This window comes from Saccopteryx leptura, chromosome 1, assembly GCF_036850995.1.
Source record: "Saccopteryx leptura isolate mSacLep1 chromosome 1, mSacLep1_pri_phased_curated, whole genome shotgun sequence".
NCBI classification, from domain to species: Eukaryota; Metazoa; Chordata; class Mammalia; order Chiroptera; family Emballonuridae; genus Saccopteryx; species Saccopteryx leptura.
In genome coordinates this window covers 246300638-246317335 of record NC_089503.1, presented here as the reverse complement: position 1 = coordinate 246317335, position 16698 = coordinate 246300638, and the positions used below count along the sequence as shown (strand labels likewise).

The window sequence follows — 16698 nt, the reverse complement described above, 5'->3', positions numbered from 1 at the left end:
ATGGCCTGGGGATGGGCAGGGGTCATATTTATTTAATCTTTGGGATGTAGAAAGGACAGAACTTGCTGAAACCATAATTACACTTATTTAAAACCTGGCAGGATATGGGAGAACCTAGCATTCCCACTAGGGCCCAGCAGCTTGTCTGCTGGACCAGCATTGGCTGCCATGGTGAGCTCACCTGGTTTATTTTCCAACCTTAGCAGCCTTCCAAATGTAGCTGACTTTGCTGGGCTGCCACGTCTGCCTCCCAACACCAGCCAGCTAGAGAGAGAACCAAAGCCAGGCCCTGGAATTCCCAGCTCCTGGTGTCACCAGCCATTTTTAAACATTAGCCAGCTAAGGTTCAACTTTCTTTGTCCTGGAAGGCCATGCTTTACACGCGACCCTGGCCTCATCCCCCCCCCCCCCCCCACGTTCCTCCCAGGCACCTTCCCTGCCCCTCTCCCAAGAGTTGAGGCAAATTCTAGCCACCTTTCCCAGCCTACTTTAACATCTTTTCTGGAACATCCTCTCCCGGCCCCTTGTCTAAATCTTTGTCCTGGCCCCTATCACACTGGACTGAGTCTGGGTCTATAATTATGTGAAAGTCCAAACCCCTCTCCATGGCTCACATGGCCTGCATGACCCACCCCTGTACCCTCCCTGCCCTTACTTCCTCCCTCTCTCCCTCTCAACTCACTCTGTTCCAACCATAGGAGCCTTCTCACTGTTTCTCCAACACACCAGGCATAGTTCTGCCCCAAGGCCTTTGCATGTGCTATTCCCTCTAACTGGAATAACTTTCTTGAAAATGCCTGCCTAGATCACTCCCTCATTTACTCACGTGTCTGCTCAAACGTGGTTTGTGTCCACAGGACCCAGCTCTGGATATGAGCTTGCCATTGGGGAAGTTCAGTAATTTACTATCTCATGTCTCTTCCAAGAAATATGGCAACAGATTCTGTGTACGTCCAGTTATGTTACAAACTGCTTTGTGTCCCTGAGCCTCCACCCCAATCTGATCGTAGTGTCTGTGCAAACCCAAGCATAAGGGGAAACTGAGATTCTTTCATTTAACATGTTTTGTGTGCCTATTGTGTACCAGGCCCTGTCCTAGGCTCCAGTGACACAGCAATGAACAAAACAGACACAAAGTCCTGCCCTATGAAGTTCACAGTCATAGGTTGCCTCCCAACCCCCGGGGAGGGCCAGGGGTTGATCCATGGAATAAAGACTTTGGGCTAGACTGAACTTGGAGTTCCCTGGTAGTGTGGTAGGTAGACCAGAACCAAATGCCCTGGGCTTCAAGGAATTCCCTGGAGACACCTCATCTTGCCCCCACAGGCTAAACAGCATGAGCCCCCGGGGCCAGCAACAATGAGAACTGGCTGCAAGTATCCCCAGTGGTGTATAACCTCAGCAAAAGTCCTTTCCCTCTCTGAGTCTGAATATCTCAGTACAGAGGATCTCAATCTCCCGCCCAGCCCTTCTCCAGGAGCTGTTTGGACAAATCAAAGGGAAAAAGGCCAGATGCTAGACATTCATGGCACCAATCTGCCCCTAGGGAACAGTCTGGGAAATCTGGACAAGAAGTGGTGAACCCAAGAGGCAAAAGGGCATGGCTGGGGTGACCTCCTGGACACCAGCCTCTACCAGGGCCTCCCCCGCCTTGTCCTTCCTGACCTGCTACGTTCCTTGAGTCTGGACCACACTTTCCACCCCCCCCAACCCCCCCAACCCCCGCCTCTGGCCGCCTGGGCCAGAGCCAACCTGCTTTGGAATCACTTTCAAAGAAAAGTTTCTTTTTTCTTCCCACCCAGCCAGCTCTCGCCCCCCCACCCCCCCACCCCAGCCTGCTCCGTGGCCTGGCTACGGTCCCCATGGCCTGACTACAGTCCCCACAGTGTGCTCGTGGACAGCGCTGACCAGTGGGTCAGGGCAACAGCTCTCCACAGCCCCCAGAGTCCCCAAACTCTGGGCTTGGGCTGTGCCAACTGGTGGCTTTGGGCTGGACCTGGGTGTCTGGGAGGCTCCAAGGGGAGCGTTGCTATAGTTCTTTCGGGATGTCCGGCCTGAGAACCGGTGGGTAGGCCCCTGTAGACCGCAGGGCCCACTTTGAGGCCTGCAGGCACAGACTCGTCCCATCCCACGACGCTTTTGGCGGCCACACCACCTTATGACATCATCGCTCTGGCGGCCATTTTCTCAACTCTCCTTCCCCTGGGTTCCAGATGCTTCTCCTAGCCTTGGCGGCCATTTTGTGCACGCAGGAGGAGCGGGCTGGCAGAGCCTGGAGCGCCAGTCCCACCCCTCCTGGGTGGGGTGAAGGGGGGCTCCCTGCATACTGCCCGACTGTCCTGCCTTCCCTTCCTCCAGCTTCCTCTGCAGTCTTGAAGGGGTTAAACACGCTTGTGCCAACAGGGCGGTGGCCGTGCCAAGCAGCCTGGTGGTGCATGCCCGCTGCCAGCCCGGGCCTCCCGGCGCCCCTGCATAAGTCTCCACACCACCACAGCCCCCTTCACTGCCACTCGGTGCAAACCAAACTCCGGGTGGCACCAAGGATGTGAAAAACAAGGTTAAAAATATCCACACGAGCACCCTCACCCCCCCCCCCAATGTCAAATGTGTCAACACCCCCCGGGGAGGGGGGGCTGACTTAAAATAACTCGCTGTTTACATTTGGAGCAAATTCTTGGCTTCTCCAGCAGCTAAGCCAAGGCCTCCTCCTGCTTCCCTGGCAGCCCCGCCTGGTTCAGCTGCTGCTGAGGGGGAGACGGGGCAAGCCTGGGGGAACTCCAGGAGCCACATGTGCCCATGGGCTGAACACATATGTGCAGGCCCACAGGAGGGGGACAGGCCAGTCCCGGAAGCCATTTGTGGCCACATGGTGGACAAACCAGGCGGAAGCGCCAGAGAACAACCTCTGCCAAGTACGGCACAGGGTGGGGGTGGCCTGGAGGGGGGGTGAGGCGGCCCCTCCCGGCTTCCCCTTCCTTCTGATGTTTCTGGGCTTTGTCACTGACCCAGCAGCCCCAGGGCAGCTGGGAGGTTGGAGCCTGGCAGCCTGGTCAAGGGAGGCAGGCAACCAAGAGGAGGCTCCAGGGACAGGGCAGAGTCGGCCCCCTACTCTGTGGCTTTAGGCAAACCCTGCCCCTCTCTGGGCCTGGTTTTGGAGTGGGGTCAGTAGAAGGGATCCTATGCCAGTTTTGATTGTAAAGGTAGGGGGAACAGATTCATTGTGGCCCCTCTCTGTGCCTCAGTTTCCCTTTCTGCAGAAAGTAGATGTTGAACTGCACACACATAAGATTGCTGGATGCTTTATTTTACAAAAGGAGAAATTAAGGGTCAGGTATGGAGGGGCTTATCCCAGGTCTCGGGGGCAGTACATGGACAAGTGAACTGGAGTCCTGAGGCTGTGGTTCCAGCGCCCACATTTTTAACTTGCTACCTCAAATGCAGCAGGAGGTTGGACACTAGAAGGGACCAAACCTGAAGGAAGGGGAGTAGTGGGAGATCCCTTCCACCCCACTACCCCATGGCCTCTCTTCCTGGAGCCTGGCATAGAGTTAGTGCTCCATAAATGCTTGCACATAGCTGGTGCTTCAAGCACCTGGATGCTTGAAGACAAATGAGTGTGATTATTTCAGCAGAGCCTGGCAACAGTAGGCACCGAATATATGCTAATTGAATGAATAATTGGGATATCCTGATATGGCCTGGCATATAACATGAAAAATAAATGCCTGTCAAAGGAATCTGAGGAACGGTGGAAAAATCAGGGGCTATTCAGCGGGAAAGACCAGGTTTAGAGGGATGTAGACGCTAACCAATGGTGACACAAGGGATTTCTGACAACAGCCCAAGGCAAGGTGTGAAATGTAACCCAAGTATTTCCCATCTCTGTTCCTTGGTCCTTTGAGGATCAGCAGAAATACTCTTTTGAGAAGCTCAACCAACTGCTCCAGGTCCTGGATATTAGAGGGACGGGCCTATGGTAAGAGGAGCCCAAGGAAGTAACAGGAACCTGGCCTGGGGAACCAGGAGGACTTCCTAGAGGAGAGGACATTTGAGTTGGGGCACTGATGTATAAATAAGAGTTTTCCAGGCACAGAATGGGCTTGTGGGTAAAGAGAATAGTGTATGAAAATAATAATAATAATTACAATTTCCATTTACTGAATGATTACATGCCAGGACCTACACACAATCCCAGAAGCTATATACAGACTTAGAGAGGAGCAGATTAAGCCCTGGGAAAGTTAGGCTATTGGTCTGAGTGCACGCAGACAGAGAGCTGCACTGCCTGCTGCCTGGCTAAATGTGTCTGAGTTTAACAGGGGCTGGGCAGTGCACAATGACTGTGCAGCAAAGGTGTGAGGTGTGACAGACTGTCCACTCCAGCTCATCTACTAGGCAGGTGAAGCCAGGCCTGCTTCCCCAGAGCCAGACACGGGCTGCAGTTCCTGTGCTGAGGGGCTTGGCTACAGAAGGGGCCCAGCTAACCCAGGATCCCCCAGGAATCTGTTTTCATCTCCTCTGCCAATGCCAAAGGGAAACTGGGGGTGGCCTCCCCAAATGTCTCCCCAGTACTCCAGGAGTATGGCATCCAGGCAGGATGGCAGGCTGTCCAAATAAACCCTTGCAACTTCTTTCTGGGTGTCTAGTGATTCATAACAACCCCAGCCATATGCCCATTTCAAGGATTTGGAAACCGAGGCACAGTGAACAGCATGAAACCAGGCCATCTGTTTCAGGGGTTTCTTATTCCTGGGGTAAAAGAACCATGTGGTGAGACTGCTCATGGCTTCCCTTTGTCTGTGATTGGCTGTGTGACTCCAGGACAATCTTCAGCTCTCTCTGGGTTTCAGTTTCCTCAGCTGTCACATGGGGCTGAGACGGCAATATGTCTGCTTAGACACCTTTCTAAACAGGAATTTAATCTGGTACCATGAGAGTTCTGTAGCTGTGATCCTCATTTTACAGAAACAAAAGAGGGGAAGCCAGTCACCCAGTGGCCCATTTCAGTGAATATTGTGGGTTCCTACTTGCATGCCTCCCATGACAGGGACTCTCTCCTCCAGCCTCCTACTTTATTGCTGCTAATCACTGAATTGGCACTTACTGTTTCTAGATGCTCATTGTACAAACTGAACAGTTACAGACTATCACTCCCATTTCACAGATGGGGAAACAGAGGGGCAGGGTGGAGGCAGGAGCTGGCCCAAGCTCACCTGACAAGGTTGGGAATAATAGTGCCTGTGCAGGTGGAACACCCAGCTTAGGGCTGGGCAGCTGGCAGCTGCCTGGTTGGCCCGCCCAGAGCCCTGCAGGCCGCCTGGGCACCAGAGCCACATCCCAGCTTGCCCGCTAACAATGTTCTAATTCCAGGAGTGGTCCTGGGTGTGTCTGGGGTGCCATGCCCTCACCTTGCCCCTTCCTTGCATATTCCCAAGCAGGTGCTGCTACAGCAAGAAGCAAAGGGGCCAATGCCAGCTTCAGAAGGAGTTGTGTGATTTGGGTAACTTGCACTCTCCCACTAGAACCAGGCTGACAATTGCCACCGAATTCTCACACGTCTGGAATCTGCCTCTGCCTGGCAGGCCCCATTATTGCTGGCCTGAATCAGTGCAGGGAACTCTGCCTGGTTCTCTCAACTCCCATCCTCACCCCCCAGAGTCTGTCCTTTCTGCTGTGGCCAGAGGGCGCCTGTGAGCCCCTAAGTCAGGTCCAGTCCCTCCTCTGCTACAGCCCTCCTCCCTCCATGTTAGAGCCCAAGTTATCCCTGGCCCCATCACTTCTCGGCCCTAAACTAACTCCTTCTTTTCTTCTCGCTCACTCTCCTCCAGCCACACAGGCTTCCTTGCTGTTCCTCCGATATGTCATGCTGGGTCCTTCCTGCCTTAGGGCCTTTGCACTGGCTATACCCTTTGCCTGGAGTGAACTTCCCCTAGATCTTCACATAACTGGTTTCTCCTCAACCCTCAAGTCTCAGCTCAAATGTCAAGTGCGCAGACAGACCTCCCCCAAATAACCCATCACTCTATTCCCTTGCCTACCTTTATATTTCTCCACAGCCCTTATTCTGAATTGATGTTAGTTTCTTATTCTTTATTTCTTGCTCTTTATCCAGTTTCCCCAGTAGACTGTGAGCCCCATGAAGGCTGGACCTAGAAATGTGCTTGGCACACAGTAAGTGCATAATAAATGTTTGACAACAAAGTAGATCTGCTGGTTGAGCACTGAGCATGTGTGTGCAATGCTGTCCTAATCCCTAATCACATCTCCTTCAGCAGCCCCATGAGGCAGGCATATGTTACAGATGGGGAAACTGAGGCCCAGAGAGGGATGCCACTTGCCTGAGGTCACATTGTGAGCAGGTGGCAGGGGCAAACCCCCATTATGCCCCACTGCTTTTCTTCACTCACATCCTATGTTGTCCAAATGGGGAAACTGAGGCTTAGGGAGAGAAGGGATCAACTGAGCTTCAGAAGCAGAGTGGGCCAAGCTAGGACTTTGTGCCCCTCTCTACTGACACACTGCCATTGGGAAAAAACAGTGTGACAATAAACAACATCAATAATAATAGTAACAATGACAGTGATGGCATTGACAAGTGCAGAATTGGCCAAGGTTTACAGGCTTCATTCTGTGGGTTCATGCAGGGCCCTAGAGGGACACTGTGGGTTCATGCAGGGCCCTTTAAGAGCCTCCCCTTCCCCAGCTGGGCTCTGGCCCGCCTCCCTTTATGTAAGCAGGCCAGCTGCCCTTGCATAACCTGATTACATAAGAAAGCAGGGAACAGGCTTGTCCATCCAGCAGCAACCTGTCCTGGGCTGTCTGTGGGGCTGGCCGGGGGGTGCTGGAGATCCAAGGCCACCCAGAGTCACCACTAGGTGCAGGTCCAGCCTGGGAGACACCCTGACACCCAGACACAGCATCCTCTGGGTGGGAGAAAGTGCAAAGAAAGTGAAAGGTTTCTAGTATGCAAGTGGACAGGGGCTATTCCCATTGCTTTGAAGGTGAAACTGAGGTCCCGAGAGGGAAAGTGAGCAACCTAGAGCTGCACAGCCTGGAGTGGAGGCTGGAGGTGTCACAGCTGGGGTGAAATCTGGGCTGTGTATGTAGCTTTAGCTCAAGGCTTAATCTCTCAGTTCTTCCCTCTAAAACAGGGCTGCAAATAGGACTTTTCTCAGTGTTTTCCAGCTGCCGACACAACATCAGAGTGGTTAACCCTTTTGCGGGTCAGCACGAAATTGCCAGCGGACTGGCAGTGGTCTGCGGACCAGCGGTTGAAAGATACTGCAACAGGCTCTTAATGAATGAAGCCTCAAACTTGGTGCTGGGCCCTGCTCTCAAACCTTTTTCATTCTATTAACTGGCTTAATCCTTGCTGGTTGAATTCATTTTACACTTGAGGAAACTGAGGCACGAGAAAGGTGAAGTAATTGCCCTGTCCACAGGGCAGGTGAATGCGTGCTCATGAGACACCCAGGCAGCAGGTGCTGTCTAACTGCACAGGGGGCACGGGAAGAATGCGGACTGTGTACTAAATCCTGGCCCAGATACTACTCCATCTGCCCCAATCCCTGGGGGTGGGCACAAGGAGCCCTAGTCATAGACAGGGAAACCAAGGCACAGAGTGGAGAAGGGATATGTCCAAGGTCAAACCTAAGCCCTACCTTGTGTGTACTGTCTTCTCCCATAGGCAGGCCTCTCCAGCCTGGGGGTATCTCTCTGGCCACATGGGGTTGGGGGTTATCTGGGTATGGTGCCCTCCCATCCCACCATGCATATCAGTTCTTCTGTCTTTGGAAGGGGTGGAGCTTGAAAGTAGAGGTGGTCCCTCTTCTCCCCCTTCTCTCTGGATGCTGGCCCTTTAAGGCAGCAGGCTGCTAGGGCTTGTCCCGGGGTGACCCTGAGGGGCGGGTGTGGTCAGGAACAAGAGGCCCATTCAGCTGCTGCTGCTGCCTCCGGGCAGCCCACAGGCTGGCCTGGGGTGGGAGGCTGGGAGGAGAGTGACAAAGGCAGAAAGAGACTAGGAGTGAACATAGCAGAGACAGGGACTAGAAGGAAAACAGAGACAGAGACAGAGAGACTCAGAAACAGAGAGATAGAAAGGGAGACAGATGGCCTAGGCTGCACCTTCGCCTCCCTGGTTTCCCCAGTTTGAGAGTTTGAGCCTCACCCAACCCCTTAGTCAGGCTGCAGCCCCCTAAGGTGTTCCTTGATCCAACTGAGCTCTAGTCCCGAAGGGGGACTTCTATGACATTCTGAGGAGGTCCCTGGTGCACCCCAAAAGGCCCCTTTCTGGAGGAATGTTGTAGAACCTCAGAGATACCAGATCTGGGTTCGAATCCTAACTCTGTCTCTTGGCTGTGCAATCTGGGCTAGTGGCTTTGTCTCTCTGGGCCTCAATTTCCCCATCTGATAAATGCAGTTAATGACAGTCCCTGCATTGGTAGAATTAAGGTAAAATAAAATGATGCTAATAATTCCTGATATTTACTAAGTGTTTAACTAGGTAAGCCCAGATACTACTCCATCTGCCCCAATCCCTGGGGGTGGACACAAGGAGCCCTAGTCATAGACAGTTCCCTATAAGCACTCCTGGCAGCCCAAACGCACAGGCACACAACCGGTCTCCCACCAGATGTCACCACCACTTATTACAGCTACTTCCTTTGAATGAGGACCTACTAAGCACCCATGGATGGCCTCATAACAGTCTATGGAAACACAGCTAGGATTTCATGTCCCACATCCAATAAACAACAGACATTTACCAGGAATTAAATAAAGTCTTAACTTATTCCAGGTTCTCACAGCCACATATCCCCACCACCTGCTCCCAACACCTCATCCTACAGGGCAGCCCTATCCATCTGGCTGCCCCCATGAGGGCAGCACTTACCTCAGCCAGTTGATGCAGAGCTTCAGAGAAACTAAGATCTACCTCCTTCCCCCTGTGAAAGCATCTTTTCTGGAATATTCTGTTCAGTCACAAATGTCTGAGGACAGGTTTGTTCGACTCTGACCTGAACTTTCTGGATCCCTGACTCTGAGAAATCTAGAACCTGTCCCTGGATGTTCTAAAAATCAGCTCAAGAAAATTCCAGAGCCTGTCCTCAGGCATGTAAAAACCCAGCATGAGGAAGTCTGCAACTAGCCGTAGGTAAAGTAGAGACACCTAAGGGTTTCTTGGGTATTGGTAAAACCAATACTGGATTAGATCACTGATGACAGACTAGGGAGTTTTACAATTTATCCTCACATTCTCGAGAACCCTGTGTGGGAGAGGTGAGAGCTGTTCCCAGATACTGTCAAAACTCACCTTGAAGAATGCTAGAACCCAACCAGGATGTTCTAGAACCCAGCTCATGAAAATCTGGAGCTTGTCCACAGGTAAGTAAAAAAACAATGTGTGTGGCCAGTATACACGGCCATCATCACAGCCAACTGACCCATGCAGGTTCGCATTGGATTCGGACAGTCGGTAATGAAACAATGGAGCCAAAAACTGGTGGGCCATCATCTTTAATCCTAGCTTGCACCCGGCGGGCAAGTAAAAACACACACTGGGCTCCAAAACCCACTCATTCAGTGCTCACAAAGCTACTGACTTACCTGAGTTTCCTAGAATCAAAGGTTTTTACCTCACCAGCTTTATTCACCTCTGTTCCCCATCTCCTTCTCTCTGCACAAACTCTACATAAACTGGCTTCTCCTTCAGCACTCCACCATCTTGGCTGCTTCTCCTGGCTTTTGCTCCACGTGGCCTCTTTCTGCTCTCCTCTCTGCTCTCTCCTCTAATGCTAATCTCAGGAACCGAGAGAGAGCAAGCTCCCGGTCTGCCCCACTTTATAGTGCAGAAATCAAAACCTTTAATCCAATATACAAAATAGGGAAGTCTCTGATACAAAGTCCACCCCACATCAAAAAGGGTTGGAAAGGTTTAGTCCTAAAACCAGGTCCCAGGCTACAAGGATCCTGCCTGCCCACAGCCCGCCCCCAACACACATTAATATCACCTGGGCGACTGGCCTCCACGTGGGCAGCGCCATCTTTAACAAAGTGAGCATAATATATTTTATCTGCCCAACACAATGTAAAAATTCTGGACTTTGCTTCTGGACACCAAGAAACCCAATTTTAGGAAGTTCAAGATCCTGCTCCTGGATAGTCAAGAATACACTTGAGGAGTTCCAGATCAAGGAACCAGCTTGCAGGATTCTAGGACCATTTCTTGAGTGGCAAAATAACCGAACTTCAGAGCTTTCTAAGGCTTCCCTTAGTACAGTGGTTCTCACTGGAGTGATGCTGCTCACGAAGGAAGCTGGGGGATGTGCCTGACATTGAGCCAAGAATACTGCTTAATACCACACTGTGCCTAAGACATCCCCAGCAGCGACGACCCCACCCACTGTCAGCAGTGCTGAGGGGGAGACTCTGTCCTTCTGTACTCAAAAGCCCCAAAGTGAGACCTTCTAGAACCCACTCCTTGCATTCTCATAACCCAATTTAGGAGATTAGAACTCTGTCTAAGAATACTCTAGAACTCAGATGTTCTAGAGCTGAGCTGCCTAGCAGGCAGTTGCTGGCCTCACGTGGAGCTGAATACCTGAAATGTGTGGTCGGGATGGAGATGTGACTGTGAAGCACATGCTGAGTTCCACAGACTCAAGACAAAAAAGGAATATACAACATCTCAATAACTGTTTCATTCTGATACATCATCAAAATGAACATTATTTGATTATGTATCAAAATGACACTATTTTGGATGTCCTGGGTTAAATAGAATAGGTTGTTAAAATTAATTTCCCCTGTATACTTCACACTTTAAAGTATAGGTATCAGAAAAATTGTAAATTATGTGGCTCTCATTGTAATTCAGTTTTTTTTTTTTCTCATTGTATTTCTATTGGACCATGCTGTTCTGAAACTCATCTAAGCAAATCATTTGAAGGGTAAAGACCCCAGCACTGGAAACTCTAGAACTCAGACCTTGGGAATTACAAAACTCTCCCCCTGGAGGGTCCAGAAGCCACCTCAGCTCTGGTATCCTATAGTCTCCCCCACGCCAGCCTTGAAATCGCTTCTGACTTGCAAGTCATTTACTCTGAGATATGAGGGGCCCCTTTCCCTGCCCTGGTACCCTACAAGTTGGCCTGAAACAGAAGATGGGTCAGAATGAACCAGAGGAAAGGCCCTTATTGGGTAACCCTGGGCAATGCCCCACCCCTCTCTGGGCCTCAGTTTCCCCATGTGGACAAGACAGCCGTGTCCCCAAGTGCCCCCTCCCTAATCCTCACCAACTCTGACCATCTGTGACTTCCTGCCCACACCCAGCTGAAGGGAGAGGGGCTGGCCTGGCAGCTGGCTGGGGAGGGGTAGCCCGGAGATGTCCCTAGCTGCCCTCAGCCACCCCTTAGCTCCCTGGGCACAGGGCCAGGGTGCCAACTGCAGCCCTGCCATGCCAGGATGGCCGCCACAGGTGCAATGTGATGCCTTCCGCTTCTGCTGGCTCCTCGGAAGGCTGGGCCCTGCCTGGGTGGTCAAGGCACCCTCGTGGGCTGCCCGGCACCCTTGGACTGGCGTGTGTGCACGTGTATCCCAGGCACATGTGCAGGGGTGTCCACAGTGGGTAGGACCTACTCACCAAGAGCTCCCACATCTGAGCACAGTCAACACATGTTAAGAGGTTTCTTTCTCTTAGGTGTTATCTGGATTGCCTTTGCTGGATATCCCCTGTGCTGACTGTGTAAAAGTAAAAGCCCAGAGATGGGCATTAACTTGTCCAAGGCTGCCCAGTGGGCAAGAAGGCAGAGCTGGGCCTAGAACCACCGTATGATGATGACAGTGGTAGTGATAATAGTAACTATTATTATATTACCATTACTGATATTACATTTATGAATTATTTTGCTACATAATACATATATAAGGCACCACTACTTATTATTTTTATTAACAATAAATAACTTTAAAAATTGTTCCACAATAATGATAACATAAAATTTACCACTTTAACCATTTTTAAGTGCACAGTTCAGTGGCGTTAAGTACACTTATATGCCCTTAATTTCCCAACATTGTGTGCTCTGATTGTTAGCCTGCTGCGTTAGCAGTATCCTCACCTGTTAGACCCTCTTGGCCACTAACCATGAGCCCAGAAGCCTTCCGCCATTACTATAAATATACCGTCAGCTGGTGTCTGGGCCTCACACTCATGCAGCCACCTTCCCCGCATAGACAGATGGCTGGCCCACCTGGCTGCCCAGTCCTGGAAAAATCTAGGCTGCCAGGAGCCCCTCACCCCTCTGCCACCCAAAGACCTGGAGAAGCGACAAGGTGCCCATCCTGAGTCATAGGTGCTTCTGTGAGTTTTCTGTGGGCAGAATGAGGCTCAGGGTCTCAGAGGAGAACTGGGGTCTCCCCACTGCCTCCCGCGGCTGGGGAGAGGATCCGGGAATGGACTGCGCAATTATTCTGGACCTCCTGTGTGCTGTTCTGGAATCACTGACTCCCAGCCCTCAATTCAGTGGACATAGTTCATAGTCACCCCATTTTGCATATGAAAAAACTGAGACTCAGAAGGGGGATGGAGCTCACAGACTGGAGCAAGCATGGACATGAACTGTGTCCATTACATAACTGTGTCCATGTACCCTCCTGTCCACTCTGTTTCCTCAGTAGAGTACCCAGTGCTGGAATGAAGATTAAAAGGGACCAGAAGACAGGGGGATCCTCAGTCAGGGCCCATTTCGCTTCCCTCTGTGGCCTACAGGCCCTCCTTTCCTGCCTTTGGCTCCGCCCCCACCAACCCTAGACCAGAGGGGGCAAGGCTTTGCCTTAAGTCACACAGCAGGCTAGGAGCAGAGCTGTGGCTAACATTTCCCCTCACTCCAGGCTGAGGGTCTTTCTCCTGCCATCCCAGCTCAAGGTGCCCTCTATGGATACCTTGGCCACCAGATTCAGGCAAAGCAGGCACTTTAATATGGTTTACCCCTCTTCATTCATTTAGTCACTGTACTCAGGGCCTGCTCTTTTTATTATCTGTACAACTGGGAGGGTGTAGATCCCACCTGATAACTTCAAAAGTCTTTAGTTTTTTTCTTTTAGGGGTTTTAAGAACTCAAAATCCCTGGGTTCTAATTTTGCTCTGCCTCTTTTGAATTGTGTGACTTTGGGCAAGTGCCTGACCATCCCTGGACCTCTGTTTCCTTATGGGAAATACAGTAAAAGGTCTGTCCTCCCAGGGCGGTAGAGAGAATTCAACCAGTTAAGATGTGGAATGGGCTCAGAACTGGGCACACACTGGGCATTCCATATGTGTTCACAGTTACTATTAACTTTGCTATTATTGCTTCCTGGTTCCATCCAGAAGGAGCTGGGCAGAAGAACCCCCCAGTTTCTTCTGCCCCCTCCTGGGTACGCCCTGAGCAGCCCCTCTCCTCTACAAGCTTCCCAAACTGGCCTCTGCCCACAGCGCCATTCAGGGTGGTTGGCACAGCACAAGGCAAGAGCAGGAGGCCGGCCCATGGCAGCATCAGCAAATGGGCACCAGCTGGGCTGGTGGCTGGGGCGAGCTGGCAGCTGCCTGAAGCAAGCAGGCCTGGCAGCCCTTCCCCCGCCCACCCCTGGCACTGTGCCCACCAGCCTCAGGTTTCTCAGGCGGCCAGAGGGGGCAGGGAGGTCTGGCTGGGCTTCAGGGTTGGGCAGGCAGCTTTCATCTCTGGGCCCTGTTCCTTCCAGGTGCCTTCCCAAATGCAAGGCAGGCTCACCTGCTCCTGGCCTCCCATGTAGCCTCTTCACCTCCCTCTCCAACACTCCCTGCAGCCTCTAGGCCATTCCAGCCCCAGGGCCTTTGCACTAGCTGTGCCCCTGCCTGGTACACTCTCACTCAATCCCTCCATGCCTCCTTCATCTCCTTTACGCCTCGTCTCAAAAGTCACCTCCTCCAAGAGTTCCTTCCTGTCTAGAGTACACCCCATTGGCCCCCTCCATTCCCTGCTTTGTTTCCCCGACAACACATTCTTATTAATTTAACTGTGACTTGTTTTCTCTTTTGTTTTTTTTTTTTTTGTTTGTTTTTTATGGGTTTTTTTCCTTCATTTTTTAACTGTGACTTGTTATTCTTCATCTTTTGCTCACGATAGCCCCCTATCTAAAGTACACTCATTTATTAGGCAGTCCCCAACATACCAAGAGTAAGCTCACATCACCTCCTCCTCCTCAGTCTCCCAGCTGTCCCCTAGGCTGGCCCTGGAGTACACACTGCATCCAGTCCCTGGAACCAGGCTCCTATGGCCATGGTGGCACCAGATGGATGCCCTGAGTAGCCAAATTCAGCTCCATGAGATGCCCTAGGCTCTGACAGCCCCAGTACATAAGGGGCCTTCTCATGGCTAGTTCCCACCTCTACATCCCCCCAAATAAACCCAAGGGTGGAGGCCTGGGATTCCCCTTTGGGGTGTGGCCCCATCAGTCTACCTGACACCCCCTGGGAGAGATGGGGAAGCTGCGGGAGGGGGAGAGCCAGGCTTTGTCCAAAGACAGGGAAGGGCCAAGGGTGAGAGGGCAGGTATATGTGCTGCCTCTGATTCTCTCTGTGTCTCTCCATGTCTCTGGGTTCCTCTGTCTGCATCTCTGTTTGTGTGTGTCTGTCCTCTGTCAGTTCTGAGGCCCCACTCCTGATGTTGGAGGTGGTACCTCCTTTCAGCTGTACGGTGGGTGTTCTCCTCAACATCTACCCTGAACCTCTCCAGAGGTCAACTGAGGCCAGTCCTTACCCCTTCATCAAGTCTACACCTCCCAGTAAGGCTGAGTGAAGTAGACATCTTGCTCTGGCCTAGGCTGGGACTCCCTCCAGCCCTAGAACTCACAGGGTGGGTACAGGGAGGTGATGGCCAGTTCTCTCTGCCATTGGACTGACATCTGCCTGGCCAAGAACAGACTTAACTTTAGCCCAGAATAAGGACAAGGGTCCTGGGATAAATATCAGGGAGCTGGGGCTCAGCAGGGGGTCCTGGAGGGCAGTCTTGGCCTACGGACCCTGGATGAGGCTTTGGCTGCCGGAAGCTTAGAACACAGACTCAGCCTGGAGGTGGCTAAGCCATGCTGACTGCCTGTCCATACTGCAAACCACAATTTCCCCTCATCCTTTTTGGCCACTGAGTGTGAAGACTGGAGGAGGCGATGTCAGCTCAGAAGCTGCCTACATCCAAATCCCACTTCTCCTCTCTCTTGGCTGTGTGACCTTGGGAGTCCCTTCTTTGGGCTTCTGCTTCCTTTTCTGTGAAATAGATACAACAACAATTCCTGACTCATAGGGCTGCTGTGAGAAGGGAATAGAATTGCTAAGCCCTCAGAAAACAATGTCCGATATAGAAAGTGGAGCTAGGAACTGGAGTTTTGAAGCATAAATAGGAGTTTTCCACATGGGAAAGGCATTCCAGGCAGAAGGAACAGCATGGGCAAAGGCCTGGAGGTGGGAAATTGTAATCATAACAAAGATCTACAACAACCATCCAAGAAGCCCGAGCCCTGTGCCTGGTACTTGTCTCCAACAACCATGAGTATCCAATGTTCCTACAAGCAGCTATTTTTGAGCTCCATTTTATAGACAAGAAAATGAGGCACAGAGAGGGTAAGTGACTTGTCCCAGATCACTCAGCAGTAGGCAGCTGAGTCAGGGCTGGAATCCAGGTCCAGCTCTCACACACTACCCTCACTCTAGGCCAGCTGGGGCTGGGTCAGCTGGGCCCAGTATGAGCAGCGATTCCCCTGGGATGATGGAGTCGGCTGGAAGCAGGGGAGGGTGCAGCCATGACCTTTACTGGCACTCATTCAAGGAGGTTGACCAGACTGGCCAGCAAAGGCTAGCAGTGGGGCTTGAAGGTGTCTGGGGAGGCCTGGAGGCCTAGCTTGCCTGCTGAACTGATGGGGGAGGGGGTCAAATGGGGGAGGGAAGATGCCCAGAGATTGTGCTGATGCTGGCAGAAAACTCTGCTTCAAAATTTTATCAGCTCAGCTCAGAGGAGGTGGGGGTGGGGCTGGGTGCAGAAGACGAATGTGGAGGGGGAAACCTGGCCCTGCATTGTAATGAGCCAAGGCAGCCCCTGCCCCCTGCCTAAGACAGTCACCTCCTCCATTTCTCTGCCTCCATGACCTGCCTCCAACATTGCTTCACTGCTGGCCCCAGTGGGCTTGTTGCTAATTGGTAGGGGTGGGTGGGGGTGGAGATAGGGGTGGGTAAATGGGGTCAAGGTCAATGGATCAAGGTCAAGACAGGGAAACTCTGCCTGGCTCTCCTATCTACACACCCTGGAGACCTGGAGCTCCATGGCCTCATCTAATTCTTAAACCATTCCTATGAGTCAGCATGGCCCATTATGCCCATTGTACAGAGGGAGAAACTGAGGTGCAGAACAGTGATATGTCCAAAGTCACACAGGGGCTGCATTTGGAATATAGACACACAGATAGGAAGCAGTGGCCCTGGCTTTGGCTACCAGCACCTATGACCTTGAGAGTCTGGACCACACATCTGGACTCCATATCTCAGCCTAGGCGGCTGACCACCTGGGATACTCTATGCCCATCACTGCTCAGCCATCCTACAGCGCTCAGCTCAGTCATACCTCCTCTTCCAGCAAGTTGCCATGGATTTTCCCCCACTCTCAAAAACCCTGCCAGTCTCAACCTCAGGCATTT

The 16698-nt window shown here is 51.9% G+C and overlaps 1 protein-coding gene across 4 annotated transcripts in view; it reads right to left on the bottom strand.

Moving 5' to 3' along the window:
* The window catches only part of NFIC (nuclear factor I C), a 74778-nt gene that overhangs the window by 40510 nt on the left and 17570 nt on the right, over nt 1–16698 (bottom strand). The window lies entirely within an intron of this gene.